The sequence below is a fragment of the Varroa destructor genome, unplaced genomic scaffold, assembly GCF_002443255.2.
Source record: "Varroa destructor unplaced genomic scaffold, Vdes_3.0 BEIS01000002.1, whole genome shotgun sequence".
Lineage (NCBI taxonomy): Eukaryota > Metazoa > Arthropoda > Arachnida > Mesostigmata > Varroidae > Varroa > Varroa destructor.
The window spans coordinates 33,870,936-33,892,943 of NW_019211455.1; the positions used below are offsets into that span (position 1 = coordinate 33,870,936).

Sequence of the window (22,008 nt, forward strand, 5' to 3'; positions counted from 1 at the left end):
ACCAGCCGCCTGGGATACGTATCCCCTTCTGGACTATCTCTTCAATACCCATCATGCTGTACACATCCTGCATGGCACCTCCCGTCCACAGTCGCCAGCGTGACCTTTGGGTTACACGTTTCAAAATCCAACCATGCATGTCATAACTCCGCCAGGTGCCTCGGAGCTGTGAGTTACCTAGCGTGTAGGGGGCGCTCGATAGCTGCCCTAAAATGACAACTTGGTCGGAGACAAAGCACATACGCATCTATACAGATATACGCGTGTGGTGCATATGCCCACATATTTAGTTTGAAGTCAGATTGTAAAGCGGCTAGAATGCTACATAATGACAAGTGATTCGAGAGTCATACTGCCTATTTGCACCATACATATAGAAGTCAATACAATCGCCATACTCACTTATATTCCTGTTTACAATATAGCTACAATAGTCCTGCGACATAAACAGAAATAAGGAAACGTTTTTAGTGTACATTGAAATACGAGTGATAGAGGTATTTGACCAGCCATACAATAAACATGTGCGATCATAATTCGCAGATTTATTTTTCGAAAAACATATAAAAAGATATAAAAAAGGTATGTACACCCAACAAAAAGATGGTAGAGCTGCCTTACGACAAACCTGATTTGACGACACCGCAACCATATGAGTGATATCTACAGAAAAAAATCCAGCTTTATTTCGTAACAGATATATTAATGTCAACAAAAAAAAAACCAGCAACGTATTTTTTAGCATGTCGTCCTACCTAGCAATATTGCAGTGTTTGTGAAGATATCAAACTGGCAATATACGAAAGCTTACGTATGATTATAGCACTCGTATGCGCATATCTTTCAGTAACGAAACACTGACCCTTAAAATGTCTCAGAAATTCCGCAAGGTCTCATACACGCACTTCTAATACTCCTAATAATAATACGTGGTCATGATATGATCATCGTAGGATCGTGAATGCAGTTTGGAATGACGTAAAACTGAAGAAAGGATGCCTACGGCTGTATATAATAACTAGCTTGAAAATAATGGGTACAAAAGTGCAAGCTTCCAGTCAGAGAGCAATTATATTGCTATCTAATCTACCGTAGACGCACTCGAATTTAGATGTATTACAATAAATATGTCGTATAAACTACAGGAGTGGTATTTTTGAGGACACTGAAACACAAGTACGTCCTAGATTGGTAGAATTCCTAAATTAGCTTGATTGTACTGCCTAACATCCGTAATATATTTACTTTAGCAGTCAGTGTAGGCAAATAACTTGATTAATTAACATGGGTCACTGCATGAAGTCTCGCCAGCGATACCCAAGTACTACATAAACTAAAAATGTTATTTTTATAATAAATAGTTATTATATCACTCAACCACTATTAGTTCTGAGAACAAAGCACTAGAACAGTCTTTATTATCATTTTCAGAGTGTGCGTGGTACATTTTACATCAATCACGCGGCATTTTGTAGTTGTAAACTCAACAAAACGTCGTGTTTGGAACTCACGTTCATCTTTAAAATGTCTCATATTTAGATTTGCAGATTGTAGATTTAGACTTTATCCAGTTAGATTTGTGGGCCGGCTACCTGTCTTTTCCAAAATTTCACGTAGATATTCAAGCAATTCTCTATCTTTCATTACACTTGAACTCGATACGAATGTTTTGTAGGTTGTAATAGATGCAAGAAACTAAACGCAGTTAAAAAAGCTACTCGAAGAACCAAGTCCAAAGGCAGTAACTGCAACGATCCTAAATTTCGAAAAGCACTATGAGTTAGGCCTAACCTGTTAATGTCATATGTTTGATCCGCATTTACGCGATCAAAGTGTAGGACGACGTATTTGTCGACAAACGGCCTGAGGTCAGTATCGATTTGCCATTCATGGAAGTCGGCTAGGGCTTGTTACTTGATATCACTTTCGCACACCCTAAAGGTGAAGTTACACATTTCAACATTGTCTAGGTATATTGTTGCAAATTTTCAAGTTAGGAGTGAGATATCAACCAATAAGTTTGTCTACCAGATATGCATTGATGTTGCTTTGGGCAGACGATAATGAATTTAATCAATGAATGGCGAATGAGTGATTCTTCTGAATGTGATCTGAGATTAAAAGAAAATTGTCAGTGTGAGACGTTGTTCTCCCGCGCTCACCGAAAATTAACGTATAGACACTGACACATATTGTATCCGAGGCGGCTGGAAGAATAGGCGGTCGATATGAGCCTTTGCTAGTTTACATAGATTGCTTGGGAGATGATGCTCTTAGAAAGCCTGCACGCAACTACACAGTCATTTTAATGGAATGGATACAAGGGTTTCATTTATCCTCAGTTGTTGTCGTTTCACTTAACTAGATGTCGTGCCTTTATGTTGAATGAGACCCTTTTAAAGCAGCCGCGTGATTATTGATTTTGAAAAAGGTCCATATCAGCCAGATAAGCTTTCAAGCCAACAGTTCAGGCACTCCCCCCAGCTCCGATTCTCAAAGTCAGCATTTTATCGGCTAGGCCTCGTACGCAGCGGTAAGATAGCTGCCGAGCGTCTTCATGGGAAAGTCGAGGGTATACTTTTATGAGCGTTTGCACTCACATGAGCGATGCTGTCGTCTTAAGGTGAAATGGGTAAAGAAGAAATGAAAAAGATGAAAGAGAGGTTTATTAATGGAACGGAAACAATGAATCTTTGTATAAACTAGGCTTAAGAATTCCGCGGGTTTTAATAAATCTTTTTTCATGCAGATCGCAAGTTTTTACAATGTTAAGCAAGAATTATTTCTGACGAAGATGCTGTTCGTCAGATACAACTGATTTTATATGCACATACTTAAAGGTCGAGGTCAAAGAACTGCTGGTGGTTGTTCATTTCATCAACTTAGAGGTGTACAATTTGACAGTGATCCATTCCATTACTGCCGTGCTGCGGGTACAAGAGCTATCAAGTGGAAGAGACGAAAGACTTTTGGCAAACGATGCATGCGAGTATGTATAGCCAGCGTACATATTCAAGTGGGCCACCACTGACTGCTTTTATATATATTAATCAAGATGTTTTATGGATACAGTTTTTATAGGTAGAGCTAGCTGAGTGCTTTGACGGAACGTTTAGCTCGCGTAAAGCTACATAAAAACAATGGTATATATCTATATATATATATATATATATATATATATATATATATGTATATATGTGTATATATACACCGCTGTTCCTGGCAAGTAATAAAAACTTTTGTCAGACAAAAAGTGCGTCACAACGCCTACATAGCGTAAGCAGAGAGGTTGAACCAGATATTTTCATGTGATTTATATTATAATAGTAACATAGAACTGCTGTCAATATAACAACCATATATAAACTACATTCATAAAATTATTAAAAATTACTCTTTTTTAGCGCCAATTTAAAGCCATCTCCTAAAATGTGAAATTTTGGTTAAAATTTGAAATGTATACTAGCTTAGAGAGAAACTGAAATGAGAGGAAGATATCGGAAACAACGTAATAATTTGCTATTTACTCTTCTGCGACGGGTTCACGACGATGAATTTGCAGAGTTAGGTAATAAAGCCATACTGTATCAGACTAGTACTCTATAGGCATTATACCTATGGGCGCACACTGTGTTCATGGCGTTCCTTGGTTCGAACCTGTCCACTTCACTAGTGTCCAACCGACGATTCTTTATTGTACCATTTTTGCAGCAGAACATTTTCGCTCATTCCAAATTTCATGCCGACAGGTCTTGAAATCAACGACAGTTATAAGCTTGTCGTCCACCGCAAAACTTACCTGATCTGTTAAATGTGATAAATTGAATTCAAAGGACAGACTTTCTAGCCTTTCAACAAAAAAGGAAGCGTACTCAACTAGCTGCTACCTTAAAGCTATTAGATCTACAATTGTAGATCTCAGAAAGTACTTGCAGCGTCTGATAAGAAGCGCTGGGTGTCAGTATGGTCTTTCTCGTGTATCCTATTGGAATAGTCTTCTTAGGAAATATAGTAGTAGTCTTCTTAAGCTTGAAGAAAATCAAATAGAAGAAGCGGAGAGCACCAGTGTATAGCCGATAGTTTTTCGCGCTTCATTTTTAAATTCTGCACTTCAGACAGACACTTGCCGCCATCTTAGCATTGCTTTTTCAATATTTTACATGACCAACACATTACAGAAGTCAGTAATGGTAGGTGGTACAAGTTAAACGTTTCATGCTGATTACATACTTTTCTTATTTTATACAGTTATAAACTTTGTACGCTGATTATTTCAACGTGGTTCTGATTAACGCTAAAAGGAAATAAATTACCAAACAATATTGAACGACAGAAAAGATCGAGCAGGTGGGTTCGAGATTTCGGAGCCATGCTATGGAAGGGCAATCAAACTACGTAGTACGCGACAAGTTTTAAGCTACTGGATCGATCTACGCTACCCCGAGCTGTAGAAGACCTACAGCTGCTATCCGCGAAGAGGATTAAATGTTTAGGTCGATCATGAGTGAAAACCCCCGAACATCTACATGCAGACCTTCTCTTGAACTATTTATTTCCCAGAGATATTTGCGGCATATATAGAGCAGACTGCGGGAATGCACAAATAATATAAGTCATAAATTCGAACAATTGCGACATAAAACAAAGTGTGACTTTCTGAATTAATAAATAATAACAGCCAAATTAGCACAGTAATCGTCCTTGTAGCCTTGATTTTAGATTTGTCCTAAGGCTTTGGCATTATTACATTAATTATATTTTTGGAAATTTTAGAAATAATATGAGGGTGTTTCGGTTGCAAGGATGTCGCACAATTCGATTGGCTCTTTATTGTAATAGTTGGCGCGTCTTCTTCTACGGATGTGTAACGAAATCTCTGAGCAAGCAATTTCAGTCAATCTGTCCAATTACCTTTGGCTCATATACATCGATAGCGAGGGTAGAGCGAGTATTTTTTTCAGCCAGATAAGCCGCCTCGATAAAGCTGATCTACTCAGAGTGCTAAAATAAACACATATTTAAGAGCCTTTCGGCAAAGGGTTGCTGCCGTCAACGACTGGCGCGTGGTGAAACACCTTCATCCTGAGCGCCAAATTTTGATAGTTCCAATGCACCATTGGTCGTTTATAGTCTCCCTAACGTTTATGTGACAGAATGATAAAACAGTACGGCGGCAGCAGGAACAACTATACACTACAAGCACTGTGAGGCCCTCATTGTTCAACTGCCAGTTGGCTACGATGCCCACATTGGCAACTACGATTCTATACTTGGTATGGAAAAATGCTAACGACTGCGCTGTATTTCTATACATGAAAATGACTTTTGTATTCTTAGTTACGTGGTAAAGAGGAGAGCTGAAAGAGTGAACCATTTACTGCCTCTAGAAGAAAAGACGTGAATAGTCTTAAAGGATAAAATCGAGTGTCGGATATGAAACTAGAAGACTATCAAAGAACTGCGTTGAAAATGATGGCACAAATAATTCCCACTTTTTGTGCTTAAAGGTTCATATAGCCGCCGGGCGTTCGTGTTTCCTGCCGGAAATAATGTGGGTACTTGCTTTGTGTGCAATCCGACTGAACGTGATAACGTTTATGGCACAATTTTGGTTGATTGATCTCCGAAACTTGTGTCGTTTAGTGCAAAAACTTAATAACTTCATAAGCACCAAGTCGAATCATGACTTATTAAGCAATTGCATTCAAGTGCCGCTTCAAGTTTCCTAGTCAATTTGCCTTCTTTTAAGGACACATATTTTCATTAGATTTTGTAATTTAATTCTCCTATTCATTATCATAATTGAACTAGACCTTTTAACGAAGATAGATAAAATGTCCTAAGAAAAAACCTTTGTAATGTAGGATTGTTGCGTAACTCTAGAGAAAAGATTTCGAGCTTGATGAGACTTTGAGTCTCATTTAAGCGTAGCTTAAAAACTTGGATCAAGTATAGTAATGGATATAGAGAATTAGCATACCGTTATTGAGAGACATGTACTTGTTTGATCCCCACCTTCAGTCCATCGTTTTACAATAGGCAGGTCGTATTAGGTTTTTGTTATTTTTATTTATTAATAGTGGTCATTTACCATAACTGAGTCCTACCGGCTAAGAAATTCGGGCAAATTACTACACGTAAAAATATGCCGCCCATAAATTCCATCGGTTATAGAGAGACACTGACAAGCCTGTGTTCATCTCATAGGACAAACATTTTTATTACTTGACATGAAGGATATACTCAATTGCTACTATTAGTAGTCGAACCAGTTATTACAATATATCGAAGCAGTATTATAAATTAAGGAAAAGAACGACGTTTTGCATTTGAAATAGTATTGCAATTCGAAATAATTAGGTGTTTAAGTTTTTTAAAAACTTGCGCGCGGAAACCGATTAAGTTACCTATTATTACCTTGGGAGAAATGGGTTTAGAGAGAAAAATATGTTTTGTCTCGAAAATCAACGCTCAATCGTCAAGTCTATGTTACTTGCAGGTTACGACACTGCAGAAATTTACTGAAGAATGGTGAAGACATTAAACAGGGAGGCCTTTAGAAAGAAAAACGCAGTACGTGGATGGCAAACGTGTCATAAATGAAAACTGGAATATTGAACACTAGCACAGAGGTAACCAGATATAAGGACTCAAAGAACAAGAACCCATTACCGGCATCGGGTAGGCTTTCCATAAAAACAAACTTTGCTGTCTCTGTCCGCATTGCACACGTAACGTGTTACAGAATTTTAATCCAAATATTAAAAATACAATAACTCTGCAAAAAATAGGCCCCCGTGAATTGATTTCAGGGCACTTGGAAATGCGTGCCGTGTATTACATGTAATTTGCGAAACGTTAATCAACAAAAAACCTCGCCTGAAGCATATAGTCGCCGTAGACAATATATAGCTCAATTTCTACTACTAGCCATAGAGGAAGCCTTAAAGAAGTCGAGTTTGGCAGTCGTGTCAAATAGGTCCGAACCTGAAGTGATATTAGTACTTGCAGTGGACACCAGGGGGCATTTGCCACTATGGAATACTCGACAAATTTGAGACAATAAATGCGGCGTCGAGTTACTCAAGAAATTTATGGGCCATTGGCACAACGAATTGAAATCGCGCGTCTGGGTTGCTTGAAGGCCACACCAGTCCTCATCGCCATGCCCCGAATACTTCCTCGTTAAACAAAAAATATACAACGTCGGGTTCAATCTGTTTATTCTCCCGACCTAGGTTCGGGGCTTTCTATGGTCCAACTGGTAGGCAAACACATTCCATTATCGATCTTCTTCGAAAAGGCATGGGCAACAAAAATGTATATAGGAACGCGGTTACATGCCGTAAATAATTGCCAACAAGGTTCGATAGCGCCGGCGGTGTGCAGAAAATAAATGATGATCGTCGGATTTACCTGTAGCAGCATCATGGATGCTGGTGCTACGTTATTCATGCGCTATTACTATTCATTTAACGTTAATTACTAGATGGATATTTATTACATCGATGGATACTGCTAAACAGTCTTGATCTGTGGTAGCTTTCTGCACAGATTTTTTTTCTATCATGCTCAATGTTGTAGCTGTTTGCGTTGATCATGAATCGTTTCCCTAAAACGTCGAGTGAACTCAATTTAGCCCACTTGTGCAAACACTAATAACTCTTACATTAGGCAAGATTACGACCAGCTTGCAGCAAGCGCAGCAATGAGGCACAGACGGTCATTCCTAATTGAACTGCTATGTTTTCAATTTGTATTACCGTCAACTGGCAAGGTGTTGAAGGGAAGGGTAGGTAGCAGCCGCAATTGTCTTCTGGATATACACCAAATTAAACGAGGAGTTCCGTGTCTGCCTTCTTAAGGGGCAATAGCTAGAACCAGCTGTGGCAGTGTCAACAGGGACGTTCGCAAGAGGTGACCAGAAAATGTCAGAACACGAAGTTTCCCAAGGGCAGTGAGCAGACAATAAAGCAACGCAGTTGCAAAGCACGGAAAGCCGTCTTCAACCAGTTTTCGCCTTCGTTCTCTTCCCATTCGCACTAAAATCCGTTCATCTAACCAGCGAAACGGATGATTGGAGTTGAAAAATCGCTAGCAGTGCCTATATACACTAATTTGGCTCCAAGTGCTTGGAGAAAGGAACTGAAAAAGTTATAATGATAACAGCTTACGTTTGCCTATTTTACGCGAAACAATAAGCGCCTCTGCAGGTCGATGGCTAAAGTGCTGAAGTACTACTCTGCAGTGCATGGTGGTAACTTTTATTAGACTGAGGGGCCTAGAAAAGTACAGGACACCTCGAAACGCTTTACTTAACGCGCAACAGCTTCAGCCAGTTAGTCAAATGCATATCAATTAAGCAACAGTATCGTTAAGGTGAAAATGCCTATTTAGTGCCTATAATTAATAAAAATAAAAACTCAAAAATAAGCCCAATCTAGCTCGACAAGCGTCACTATTGAGCTGGTGCTGCTCAGCAAGTCTAATATTAATTAACCCGCTCCAAAGGATAGGATTAATATTAATTAGCCCTTTGAGGGTAACTTCTACGATGTTGCGTGAACACCTTTAGAATTGAATACCTTTACGAATCTAAATAAGGTACATTTGATTGTGGTAAATTCTATCGCGTCACTGATGAGCGTAAAGGGTCGCCGTGTTCAACTACGGGCTGCTGAAACGCTCCTTACGCATAAAAATCAAGAGGACCAGACCTGTTTTTCGTACACCACACTACAGTGGAAAAAATCTAAATGAGCTGACAAATTTAAAAATCGTGAGTCACATTGAATGTCGATTTAACCTCATCGTAGTTATTGAACCATCCATAATAATAATAGGTTTTCGAATTCACTGAACAATAGAAATACGCTTTTGACGGTAAGCGATTAGAGTAGTCAATTGTTTAATTAAAAAAGTGTTTGCTTATTGCATAGACATTAAAGGTGCGTGTCGCTACGCTAACTGTTTTATTTTGAAGTGATTTTTAGGGATAATTTCGTTTGTGTCCGAAACTGAACAAACACCAACTTTCGCAGTTTGCCAAAATTATGTATATGTTTAGGTTGTGCTATATTATGCTCGAGTTGGACCTTCAACAGTTTTTTTTTTGTGTCTGTTAGTTGGCGGCAAAGTCGGAGCCACCTTATTATCGCTGTCTGTTTCGGTCTGGCGCGTGTTGCTATTATCCATATGTCCTTCGCCTGCGTTTTGAAGCGAACTTTAGAGCTTATCCTCCAAACAGTCAGATGCTGCATGGAATCGCAAAAATTGTTACTTGTCTTAGTTGCATTCATTTGCCTTTAAAGATACACCATTTTCAGCCTACAATTGCAACCGCAATACGGATATATGGAGATACGTGGTTGGAATATTAAGGGTAGGAGTTTGTCCCTAATTTACGTTCAATCATTGGCGCGACACAGTTTAAACCTATGAAATATCTTATCTGTATGTAATTCAGGTCAGGCTATTCCGTGAGATCACAATAATGGCTTTCTGCAGATCCTCTCTTGTATTTGCGAATGATCCTACAACGAATCGTGAGAAGTTTTCCCTTAACGTGTGTTACGAAACCAGATGAAATTCCGCTATGACATTCAGGGAAGTCAGTTATATATGTGGATTCTTTTAAACTACATGATTCCGCACCTGTAACTTTACCGGGTACAGTAAGCTCCATAAGCTACAGAGGTGTTGGTATGCGTGGCTTCAACCAGTGTCATTATCGACACTGGGGAGCAGGAAAACAGACAAGCGCGTAATTTATGGCAATAAATGGCAAGGGTTTGTTAGCGTAGTGCCGTTTCTTGCTAGTACGGCTAATTATTTTTCGTCGCCATAACACTTGTGCTGCCCTTTCATGACAAGTCGCAGCGAAGCGGTACTAACTTACGTGTGCAAAAATCACAATACTCAATTATATGAAGCGCCTGCCGTCAGCGCTTATCTATGAATCAAGCAGCCTCAACTACAACAAAGAACAGATAAATCGTCTGTAAATCAAAATTATATTTCTCTCTCACTAATTACCTTCTTTTAATTGTCTCTACGAATAGAACTATACATACATATGGCCGTCTTCTGTGTTGTCTTGTGGCAGAAAAGCGGTAATCCTGCCAATTAGCTTCGTTTAGTAATATTGGAGTTAAGCGCTTCACATTTACAAAAAGCAATTTTCTGCTGCGGCCAGTAAACGTAACCACCGGTAAGTTAGAGGGAAAATTTCGTTCTAACTAACTTGTAACTACGTTACCAAGTAAATAACTTCTTTACGAATAGGCAAGGCTACCGACAGCCGATGCTATTTGCTACGAATCACTCACACTACACTCGACCAGCAACGGCGATTATCGGTGTTGCTAAATCAGCTATTTTATGGGGTGAACAGGCTCTTTGGTTGGGCTACGTATTGTTCAGCGCAGTATAGATCTTGATGTCAGCCGACTGGAATCTTAAAGCGGCTTGCAACATTCACAGGGCGTGTCCCGAGAGATAGTGGCCGTGTCGATGACGGGATCGTCCATCTCCACAGTAGCCTCATAGTTATTAAACGAGCTGCTCACTTGTGTAACAAATGATAATAACCGATTTTCTTTAAAGTACCAGGCGACGAGGCGCACTGTTTTCTCAGCGGCGATTGAACGTAGAACGGTGCCTAGTTTCTGCGGTAGAGGAGATGATGTCCCTAGAAGCGTTGTATCACAAAAGTCGGCTGTACGCATCAACGGTTTTGTAATGGGAAATATTCATAGTTAATTGGTTACGTTAATAAACACAAACGGTCGTGTTTAACGTTTATAGAACTAGTTATGATGTAGCTGTTAACAGGGAATATCCTTCATGCCATTTCTCATGCTATAGTTTGCTATAGTATAGCACTTACGTGACCCGGTATGTACTAGCGGAGACTATAAAGAAAATATAGCAAACGATTTTGTCCTACGTATGAGTTCAAACCAGGGGGCGACTGCGAGACAGAATCCTGTATGTTCTGCCAATACCGATGATTGTTTATGTTTGTACTTACAGAGCGTTTTTCTCGAGGGCCGCTCCAGCGTCCTTATGCAATGTTGGGTATCGTTTCTAAGTTGACCGCTCCATTTTCGTCTGAAAATGAAACGACGAGACAATTAAGTAAAAATATATATTCGTTACTCATTATTTTATGAACGTAGTACATTTCTGCTACGAGTTGTGTCGTGATGTTATGCACATCTTCCCCGGTACTATCGTCGCCTCTAATGACGAATTTGCAAGACATATATACCGTACCTATAGTAAAAATAGTACATTACTACGTAACGTAGCAAAAAGAATTGAGTCGAGGTGGCTAATAATAGGTAATTAAAAAGCAATACGTAGAGCTAAGTTGCTCAGAATAGAAGTTAGAAATTGCTCAGAATACACTATAGGTATTAGCTTCACTCGTTCCAGCTAGTATCTCAACTTAAAGGTTTGCATTCATAAAGCTAAGCTAGCAGCAGCCTACAATGCTGGATTGGGTGCAGAAGGCGACACAGAAGGATGAAAAGTAGCCTTCACGAGTGGCACCGTCGTAAAGTTACAACACGACGCATTATACGGCTACTGACCATTTCGCTCGCAGCCAGATACGGCCGCTTCGTTGGATCTAGGAACAAGAAACCGAAAGCAAGCCAGCCAGCATATAGACGCTAATCAAGTGCACATAAATCCAATGAATTTTTTTTTCATTTTACAGGTGCATGGATATAATGTGCTTCCAATATTTATTTGAATCAACCAGCAGCGATACCTGAAACGATTTTTTTTCTACTACACAAATTTAATTTAGAAAATGACTCTGTTCTACGCCTATTAACAAATCGAAATATTTCCATGGTACAAGAATAGCCGCATACCTACTGTCATTCTCGTCTGGTTTGAGCTTTACGGTAAGTTAAGACGCATATTAGGGGTCGCATCAAGCGAGCCCTTCAGAAGAGGACAATTTCATAGACTGCCGCATCATCCTTTGATCCACGCATTGTCGTTTTACAGACCTATCTATTCCAAGCTCCGATACACGAGATGTGAGCAAAAAATTCCTTTTTGCTCACACCCCGTGACACCAGGGCGAGTCGCCTGCCTGAGCCGCGTAACGTGAAGCCAACGATTATGTAGTACTTGCAACAACCCGTTTACGATCGCTTTACGCAATCACACATGTGCGATGGTTAGAGCAGATGTACAGATTAGCACGAGCTAGTTTTCTTATTTTTGCTCAACAACCTTGTACCATGTCAAGATATCATGTCTCCTTACCTGTTCAAAATTTGTGGTCGCAGTAGTTGATGGATGGCAACACATCGACCAAGTCAAAGAGTTCGGACTTCGGCCAGTCCGTCGTAAAACGATGAATGATTCTGTGTGAACAACAGCTTTGGAGCACGTTACAGTTATTCTGAATACTCATAATACTGCAGAAATGTGTTTTTAAAAAATATACTCTGACGCCACCGTCACGTGTCAATAGACATTTTCCTGAAGCGCTGCTCGAGCCAACTGTCAATTTTATATGGTGCTATTTTCTATATTAGAAATTTAACCGGTAACTCGCGTTCGTAGCCAGCATTTTTGCGTCATTTCAGATTGTCTCCGTAAAAGGTACTAGTTGGTAACTTTGTTGCTGATTTAGCCGTCGTCAGCGGACTGCGCTGCAGTATACATACGTAGTATCTTGAGCAGTCAACCTTGCCGTCTACAAGTTACAATGGGAGTTAGCCTTGATTCGCAATATATTTAGACTAGTCTGAGAATCCAGCATATATGCTTTCCCATAGCAAAAAAAAAAAAAAAAAAAAGATATTTCAAAAAGGTATTTAGCGACACGTGTGGTATAGAAAGCAGTGTGAGACGATAACAGAAATAAAACTCACATTAAATAAATATATGATGGGCGGCTTGAGATGACGCAACGGCGTGTGTTTTGATTTTAAAATAATAATAATTTTTATGTATCCAAAAAGGTGTTTGTTAGTGCTAATGGAAAGAAATAGCTACATGGGGTGACGATATAAATGGCGATTTAAGCCGAGTCTTTAGATCGCCTGCCGCGCACCTGGCGCTAAGATGAATTACGTGAGAACTTACCGTGGACGAGGAGAAACTAGCAATAAATCATTTCTGCGGAAGTTAAAGCTCTCCTACGGTATTTAAAATTTTATTTACTAATAATTTCGTTAACTTAGGATTATAATGTTCAAGGTTTCGACACAACGTTCGCTCATTCACCAATGAATGTATCGATGAAAAGGGATTTTTTCATTTTCAGCTATTTTTTATTACGTGATATTGGGTAGCGTTAGAACAGGTCAGGTTATTTATTGTTTTGCCCAAGCCCTGCCAGTTTCAAAACATTTAGCTAAGCGGCATTAGGTAAATGCATCTATGTGATTCTATGTTAAGGCTAATCCTACCGACACTTTCTGTGTAACCAATTTAAACGTAGCTTGAAAGATTTAATCCTACGCCTCCTATTAAATGTACCTATATAGCAAAACGTTGATTGTTGCTGTATAGCAGCGCTCATATTAAGTACGCCACCAGGTGTTTTCCGTTTCGCTTGCTGCAGTTCCTGTTCTCACGTCAAACTTTAGAAATGATTCCAACAATTATGGATGCGGTTCTGGAATGACTTTAATTTTAGCAAAAAACATCTTCTGAGTAAGGTGGATCTGAGTAAATCTAGTTGTCATCTCAATTGCCATCGAAACTGGGAAAAAAAGCGACCATATTCCCGGTGATATAGGTTAAGCCCTTTCGTTACTCGCACAACATCGTACCTGTTTGGAACGGAGATTCTTTTATGCAATATAACTCAACGCGGTTATAGAAATAGTATTTAGTCAATTTGCAGGTATGACGCTATCTCTCTCTGCTGCGGCGAGGGCGGCACAAAACTTTGCAGGGTTCAGCTTTATAATGTGCTACATTGCAGCTGACTTTCAATCAGCAGTTTAACAAAGACTGCAGACTTACTATCCCTACTAGAATTAACAGAAACTTGTAAATAAACATCAAGCTATATTGTGTAAAAATCTGTGAAATATTTATGTGGCTATTGCATATCTTTCACACTAGTAAAATGGTCAGAAGACGAATGAACTGCTTCTCTCTGTAATTGAAAATATATACCTATAACACAATAACGCCTAGCTTGGTTTATAATCGATCATATCGTATGGTACTATGGGCTCAAAAAACTGCAGATTAACCAACATAATAAAACACGCCACTTCCAAATACAAATATCTCATTTTGTAAACTGGATCTCCGTTTTAAGGATGAGGCTTAGCCCGCCAAAATGAATCTTTCGTTTCGTCATATTACTGCTTACACTGCCTCATGCTGTCACCTTATAAAATTCGCAAAAATCGCTTTATTGTCTACCTTAGTGAAGCTGCTTGTTAATGCTCACAACTGCAACTTTACTACTGAACAATTTTTTGTTCCGCTTGATATGTAAAAAGTCGAATAGAGTAGATCTCTTAGGTTCGGATGTGTATGCATGATCGGGCCGGAGAAGGATCGGTGTAAGTTTTATGAATTCAAGACTGTCGTTGAAAATCGTGCTTCGATCCGGTGTCGTTATTTATATAGACAACAGACTTAACAGCCGAATATAATTTCTAAGCCGACTTGTTCGAATGCACCACAGGATACCCTCTTCTACCTCAGGCAACTAAACCCAGTTCTAAACTGTCCTTCAGATAAAATTTCCCAAGTGGGGAACCTAAACAGCTGTGACGAAGCAGATCATCGAAACGTGAAGCTACTGTTTGTTATTCATTGGAATGAAAGGCGACCAAACACGATTGACTTTAGGGCTGCCAATTAAGCTAGCTACTCAACACTGCGCCTATCTCAGTTGGCATTCCGCTAGTAACACCGTTGACCTCTGTTCTTCAGAGACCGTCAAAGTCAGGAGTCGACTTTCTGTTAATTGTTTATTGCCTGATCAATAATCCGTATTTTAATGTTTTCGGCCGACAATGTCTATGTTGAAGACGAAGTGGTTGGACATCTGATATAGTTAGGTTTGTCCCGATATAGTGGTTTTTGTTAGACAAGCAAGTACCGTTCGCATGGGCTCGCAACTGCAATGGCTGTATTACCAGTGAATGCGGCGAGAGTAACTTTCTTTCCGTTGGCATTGAAGCCAACTGAACAAGTGAACTCTACGCCACGCCTCTCTTAGTGCCAGGGCACCTTTGTCAACAGATTGGGAGTTTGTTTAGCAGCGACAGCATTAACTTTCTGAGAAAGTTTACAATGAGGCCCATATTGGCACATGCTCTTTGCTAATTATAAAGCTATTTTTATGAACTTAGTTATTTTAGTAGGTGTTGCAGAAAAATCTCTGAATCCCTTTATTGAATCTGTACTTTTCAGATGCACGGATAGATAACAGAGAAGTAAGGAATATTGCCACTGGCTAGGCAAAGATAATTTACTTCATCCTTGTAGATTGACTCCGTTGTGGATTACTTACGGAACAGTAAGCCGCTTGTTGAATAAAGTAGTAGTTACAGACATCGCATGGACTTCCGCTCAAACGATTGCATTAGCGGTGGTATCTATTTTTGAGCCTCGTAGACCATATTATGCGCGTCCGCGTAATAGTTTAATGGGGGGTAGCTATTCTTACAGATACGTTGTGGTCTAGGTTCAAATACGGGCATAGACACACTTTAGTTCGTTCTGAAAACCAGTCGTTTGATGGAATGTCCCCGACATCGAACTGGAAACATAGAGCAACGATGTTCTGTGAATCGTGAACAAATGTTACCATTTAATACTAATGTCTTGACTACGCCTACACATCGAAGAAGCATTTCTGCTTTTAAACTAAATAACCAATTTATTGCTTAAACGATCATAATGAGAATAGCGTACATAACGGCGTGTAAGCAAAAAAAGGTGGGTAACGTGCGGGATAGTTATTGGGCATGGTCTGGATTTGCTCCACATCACACTAGCCAAAATTTGTTCAAGAACATAGATTTATTCAAAAAGAGTTATTCGATAATCGGTTCCCCATGTGTGTATGGGTAGTGGTGTCTATTCCATCTATTTGCGACGCTGAATTCATTTCATGCAGGAATGGAATATCAGAGCATAGCTCGTTGGCGTAGGAGTAGAGATATCGCGTGACAAGGAGGCTATATCACATGTGTACAGTACACAGGTTTACTGATGGCCTTAGGTGGACTGATCAGAGCGAAATCTGTTTGCACAACTACAACGGAGCGCTGAGGAGGCAGAGAATCCGACGCAAACTAGTAAATAATTGTTACCGGCTTCCCTGGAGAGACGCTGAGTCACGACATTATCCAGAATGTTATGTTTCTCTAATGAGAGTTTCTCGAAAATTATAGAACCTATTTCATCGAGAATCAAATTGTAAAGATGGTTGTGAAAGGCGATCTACTGAACGAGGAAACACACAGCAAAAGCTGCTAAAACATACATCGATTTTTACCAGTTTATCAGAGGCGTTTTTGCATCGCTCGTTCTTTGTTCGTTTGATTGACCACTTGGCGTGTATGGCGAAGAAGCCGAAGTAAACCTGTGGGTTTAACCCACGACGCCCAACCGATTTGCCATCCTCCGCTCTCTGGCAGCCCGTTCTCATTGAGAAACGCGAGCTCCCAAGCTAATTTTCTAACAGCAGCATAGACCGAGCACATTAATTGGACGTTACAGTAGAGAACAACCCACGGGCGCCTGCATTGTCTACTTGGCCATTTAGCCTGTGTGATAAAACTAGTAAAATGAATCCGAACGAGCTTTAGACTGCGGAGCATGTTTATTCGGCAAATTTATTCGGCAAATTTCTCTATCAGCGTCGCGAAACAACGCTAACTCTACAGCGCCTCCGGTTACTCACAGAGAGAGGTGTACCCAGTTTTAATACTGTCCACATTATTGATATGGATTAGAAGTAGATATTAAGCATGACATCACATAATAACATCTAAACATGATAATCAGATCACAGGTGTGAGTTACTCAAGTTTAAAGCTGTGGTTTACTTTGGAACTCCGAATCGAGTGCGTTTTTGCTCTCAGTTGGTAAACCCAGTCGGAGAATCTTACTGCAAGACATGAGATCGGTCATCGACGACGTGCACGCTTAGCTAATTGAAGACTAAGTCCTTTTACCTTCATTTAACCCGAGCGTAATGCAAATACCCTTTTAAATCGGCGAAACATCTAGCTAACAAATAAATAATTTTAGAACCAGAATCGACAGCTTTCTTATGATATAACTCGCCTTTTGAACTGCAACTCACGAAGTCAGACTGGGTAGGCAGCACGTCGTATATATATATATATATATATATATATATATATATATATATATATATATATATACATACATATATATTGCATAGAAGTTTCATTAAATAAATCATACTCAGAAAAGGATTTTCAATAATCTATAGAGGTTGAAGGGGATTAGTAGTTGGTTCTGTAGTGAGCACAAACTTGGCCATCCGACTCACCGGGCCGTCAACAACAGAAATCATGAAAGAAGCCATATTATTGAAAAGACAAAGATATATTAGAAAACTGTTTTACGGCTAAAAATAGATAGGCTAATCCAATATTGTTTAATATATCTAAATATAATGAAATAGGGACTTCTGAATTTAATCGTATGCATTTCTTCCTCGTTGTTCGCTGTACCTAAGTAACTTTCCTTTATACTTAGAAAAAGAACCTCCGATAGCGAAAATAAACAAAATAGTTCCACGTACGTGTAGTTGACATGATCTAGTGTGGCCGTCTTGGTAATTGTTGTTGCTCCGTTAAAGTTAAATGGAGTTTTATTGAAAAACATCATTGCATGAACGAGTTGTGAAGAACAACATCAACAGTAGCTAAGCGAGGAAGCGTGACTCGCCATCCGCTTCTCCATTTCGGGGAACCTGTGGCCAATGCTACCAATGTGAAAGTACTTTTCGAAGTTCAACCTTCCCTGAAACGGAATATACCTGTCAAAAGGTTTTCGCCCCCATGGAAGCATATCTTTTCCTAGGGCAGAACACCGTCTAAGTATGTGGACCACGTGCTTTTTACGTACGGAACATCAATTTCGAACCGGTAGGATGTCACTCAGAATCTTAAATGACACTGCTCAAAGTGATACGACTCGTCAACCGGCAAGAACAGAAGCAAACAAATGGACTAAAGTGCCAAATGTATCCCCAGTTTCCTCACAAAAACTTCATAACGTAAATAATCACATGAAGGTGTTTTATTACAGGTCAGCATTGTAAACTTATAAGAACCAATGACTTTAAATCTCAAGAAATTCTCAAATTCATTCTACACATGATTTCACCAATTTCGTATCAAAACATGTATAGTCTTACATTACGTATATAATCAAAATAGTGCCACTTTGAAAGATAAATCAAACTTCACGTTGAGCTCTTTTTTTCTATCTAATTGTGTTATGATAACATTGCCAAATCTGAATTTTTTACTTTTAATATTTTGCCTTGATTAAGCGTTGCTGCGAGCGAGTTAGAAATGATATGTAGGACCATCGTTAACAAATGGTTTTCCTGTGCTATTTTTCTATCAATGCATATTGTCTGCATAAGTGCGCTTCCTATTTTTACTTCTGAAATCATTGTTTCTATTTAGGTTTTTTCATTACCTCAAGCTAAGCCTTCTCTACAGCAAAGGTCAGCAGATCTAACTCAAAATGTTACTACACACATTATTTCTACATATAGGTTTTTTGTATAGTAGAGTAGTATTGTAGAGTATAGGTTTTTTTATACTATGTATGTACAGTTTGCCTTCGGAGATTTTTAAAAACGTCAGTTATAGTGTTAGTATTCACGTTATATGTGTTTCTATGGAAAATGTCATTTTAACAGAAATCTGACCTCGTCGTGAAATTCGTCATAAACGAAAGATATATAATCAAACTTTTTTTTTTTCTAAAATTGTTTTTACCTGTAATTGTGATAGATATTTGACAAAAACCTTTTATATTTGTAGTTTATACGGCATTTTAATTTGATCTTGGTATTCAAATGTAGCGATGGCAATATTAAGTCATAATAAAGATTAGGTTCAGTGTTATCTTAAAGTGGGCTAAAGTAATAGGCTGAAATAGGAACCGAATCAGGCATATGAGCTATATGCTAGCTGTCTTTATTTTCCAAAATAGCGTGAATTTTGTCAATAACCCTGCCATTGTTTTTTTAACAGTTCTATAACATATCGTTACTTACAAATAGGCAGTAGAAATAAATAAAATGCCGGAAGCTAAGGCGTCTTGGTGATATATTAAACTAGCTTCAGCAATCGGACCTCTGATCTAGGTTGGTTCTAATAGCAGAGCTCCGACAGTAAACGCAATCGAGCTAGGCGCATTATAATTCTATTTTTTTCCCCCTTTAACTACTCTCTTTGTGTTAATATGCTTCTACCTAAATCTACTTCTGCTGATAAGTGCATATAAAATATTAAATCTTGGGACGTTTGAAGCACACTGCCCTCAGAGCTATGCATACTTCTCCACCAGCTCAACCATGCTACAGTAATTTTTTTTTAAAATATAATATTATAATGATAAATATTATATTAAAATAAATTCTAATCGCAGAGCATAGTCTATTTCGTATCTTTTTATTACGATTGCTAAGTTGTGGCTTGTGATTCGAATCCTTATAGTCGTTCGCCTATCATAAATTTCAACAAAAAAAGAGAAAATAATATTCCGCAAAATAGGTTGCGCAAATTTAGGTTACTTCTACGACCTTAGGGGCAAAAATGTTTAGTAGCATACGACATTTTTATTTTTGTAAATACAAGCTTGGTGAAACATTGCTTACGTGTGAAGGAATCCCCCTATCTGCCTGAGCCGAAATGAGAGTACTAGCAAGTTACGCTACTATGACACACCGTCTATGCCGCATTCACCAATACATTTGCTGCTGTTGTTATTGGTATGTTCGCCAAAACGGCGAGCAGAAAGACCCGGACTGCTAGCTTCTGTCCAGTTCATATATGCCATCATATATATGGATGTTTCGATTTGAACAGAAGCGATGTCTGCCGCGTCCGCTACAGCTGTCAATGCTGTGGCTTCAATTCGTAGAAAAAAGGAACTTCCCTGTCTAACGTACTTGGTCTTTCGATTACTTTTTTAAATTCTAAAAAAATGTAATCACGGTCTAGCTCAGTAGCTAGTGATTTCATATCTATATAGTAAGAGCCATAGAAGTATAACCATTGTCGTTTCGGTACCTATCGCTTGCTAACGAAGCAAGACATCCACAAAAACATGGCCAATATGCCTAAAGCAGTCTCGATAATTACAGAAACGTTGCGTTATTTATTATTCCACTTAAAACTTTATCCAATTAGTTTAACAAATATTTACTGGAAAAATGACCACAGCGCCTCCCTTTTGCTGCATAGGTATTTTGCAGTATCTATGATTAGACATTGGCGTACTGGGCGACCAATCAGTCCAGTCATTGATAACCAATATTTTGACATTAGTCAAGTTCAAATACTGCGTCTTGTTTGTACGATAGTTACAACGGAATGATTAGCAAAGGTTCAGTATCGACTGAAATGGTAGTCATTTAGAAACCACTATAGCAATATACATGTTACGGATGCGACACGCAAACAATGAGCATGCAGTAAATGTAGCGCTCAACTAGTTGTTTTCTGTGTGTTGTTAGCATTTCCAGATCTAATATTCGTCGTTTGGTTTGAAACCCTCAGAGGTCCCTGACAAAGTAAGAGATCCTAACAGGAGGACCGTAGCGGACACTCTTGTAAAGCAAAAAAAATACTTTCAAACGGTAATAAAACTTGACCAGTTGTAAATGCAGACGGAAAAAGGAAAACAATTCCTTTCAACTCAGTTGACAACCTAAGAGATGTTTGAAAATTACAAAGAGAAGTCCTAACGTGAAGTCGTGGTGGAAACACGTGCTTGTAAATGAATGCTACAAAAGCACTTATGATTCTGCTCTGGTTGTTCTTTTGGAGAAATCGTAGGATAAATTTAGGCGCAAATCGCATATTTGCTCGACAAAACGTATTATAAAGCACGAACAAGCTCTGTGTAAATAACGTAAAATCACTGTCCATGGAACCACTGAACATTGTAGCACCCCAAAAAATAAATATGAAATCAATCACAGTTTGAACGTGATCAAAGACTAAAGGCCCTAGCCGTTAGGCAATGTATTACCTATAGCAGGGTAGACGCATGCCGCATGAGGTCGCTAGATCAAAGCCGTAGAGACGTGACTTTATATCTAGCACGGTGCAGCACAGCATTTCCAAAATTTAAACTTCTCGATTTGCTGCAGTACTTCGATCAATTGCGACTAGCGACGTTTTATAAGTTGGGGTGTTTTAGTTATGGTTATAAACGGTCCGTCTTCTCAGAGATCTACGACATGCAAGCTTGTCCAGCTCTCAGGGGCTTGCACGCAGCTGTAGAATCGTGCCTCTACCCACTGGCCTTTAACATAACCCTTCAAGTGGAAGCAACGACGTAGGCGCAAGCTCTCATAGGGCAGCGAGAATGCAGGTTCTGTGTGCGATCAAACCATTTTGGAGCGTAGGCCCAAGCCACTTTGGCAAGATCGGCATAGCGTCCCCCCTTTGTCGCCGTGACGAAATTAAAAATAAGAACAAGGCTTGTCATTTTTCTGAAGCTCACTAAAAGCACAAGGACTCTGAACGCGATATTAAGTTCTAGCTTATTTAGCTGCAATTGCTTGCCACGTATGAACTCGTCGTGGGCCTCCTGAGCGCTGCTGAAGGGTAGCTGGGCGACACCCCGGAAAAAAACGTTTGTACAGTTTCACCTTGCCACATTTTGGGCTCCTGCATGGTGTTCATCGCATCTCTTGGTAAATACTTTTGGAAGAGGCTAAATACTGCCTATCGTTCGGTTAGTTCCGTTGTTTGTACAAACGTTTATTTT

General features: G+C 39.3%; 1 protein-coding gene across 9 annotated transcripts in view; it reads right to left on the reverse strand.

Annotated features, from left to right (window-relative positions):
* LOC111244546 (ferric reductase 1) overlaps nucleotides 1-22,008 on the reverse strand; it is a 37,739-nt gene that overhangs the window by 12,968 nt on the left and 2,763 nt on the right. For 3 of the 9 annotated variants that reach the window (XM_086978546.1, XM_086978540.1, XM_022791772.2), the window contains exon 3: nucleotides 11,033-11,112. The exons of 1 other annotated variant lie outside the window; for it this stretch is intronic. The gene's annotated coding sequence lies outside the window, so the exon portion shown is untranslated. Of the gene's footprint in view, nucleotides 1-10,073; nucleotides 10,691-11,032; nucleotides 11,113-12,288; nucleotides 12,405-17,788; nucleotides 17,984-22,008 lie in introns of those variants that run through there. 5 more of the 9 variants (XM_086978544.1, XM_022791773.2, XM_086978543.1 and 2 more) reach the window with 5 other exon arrangements.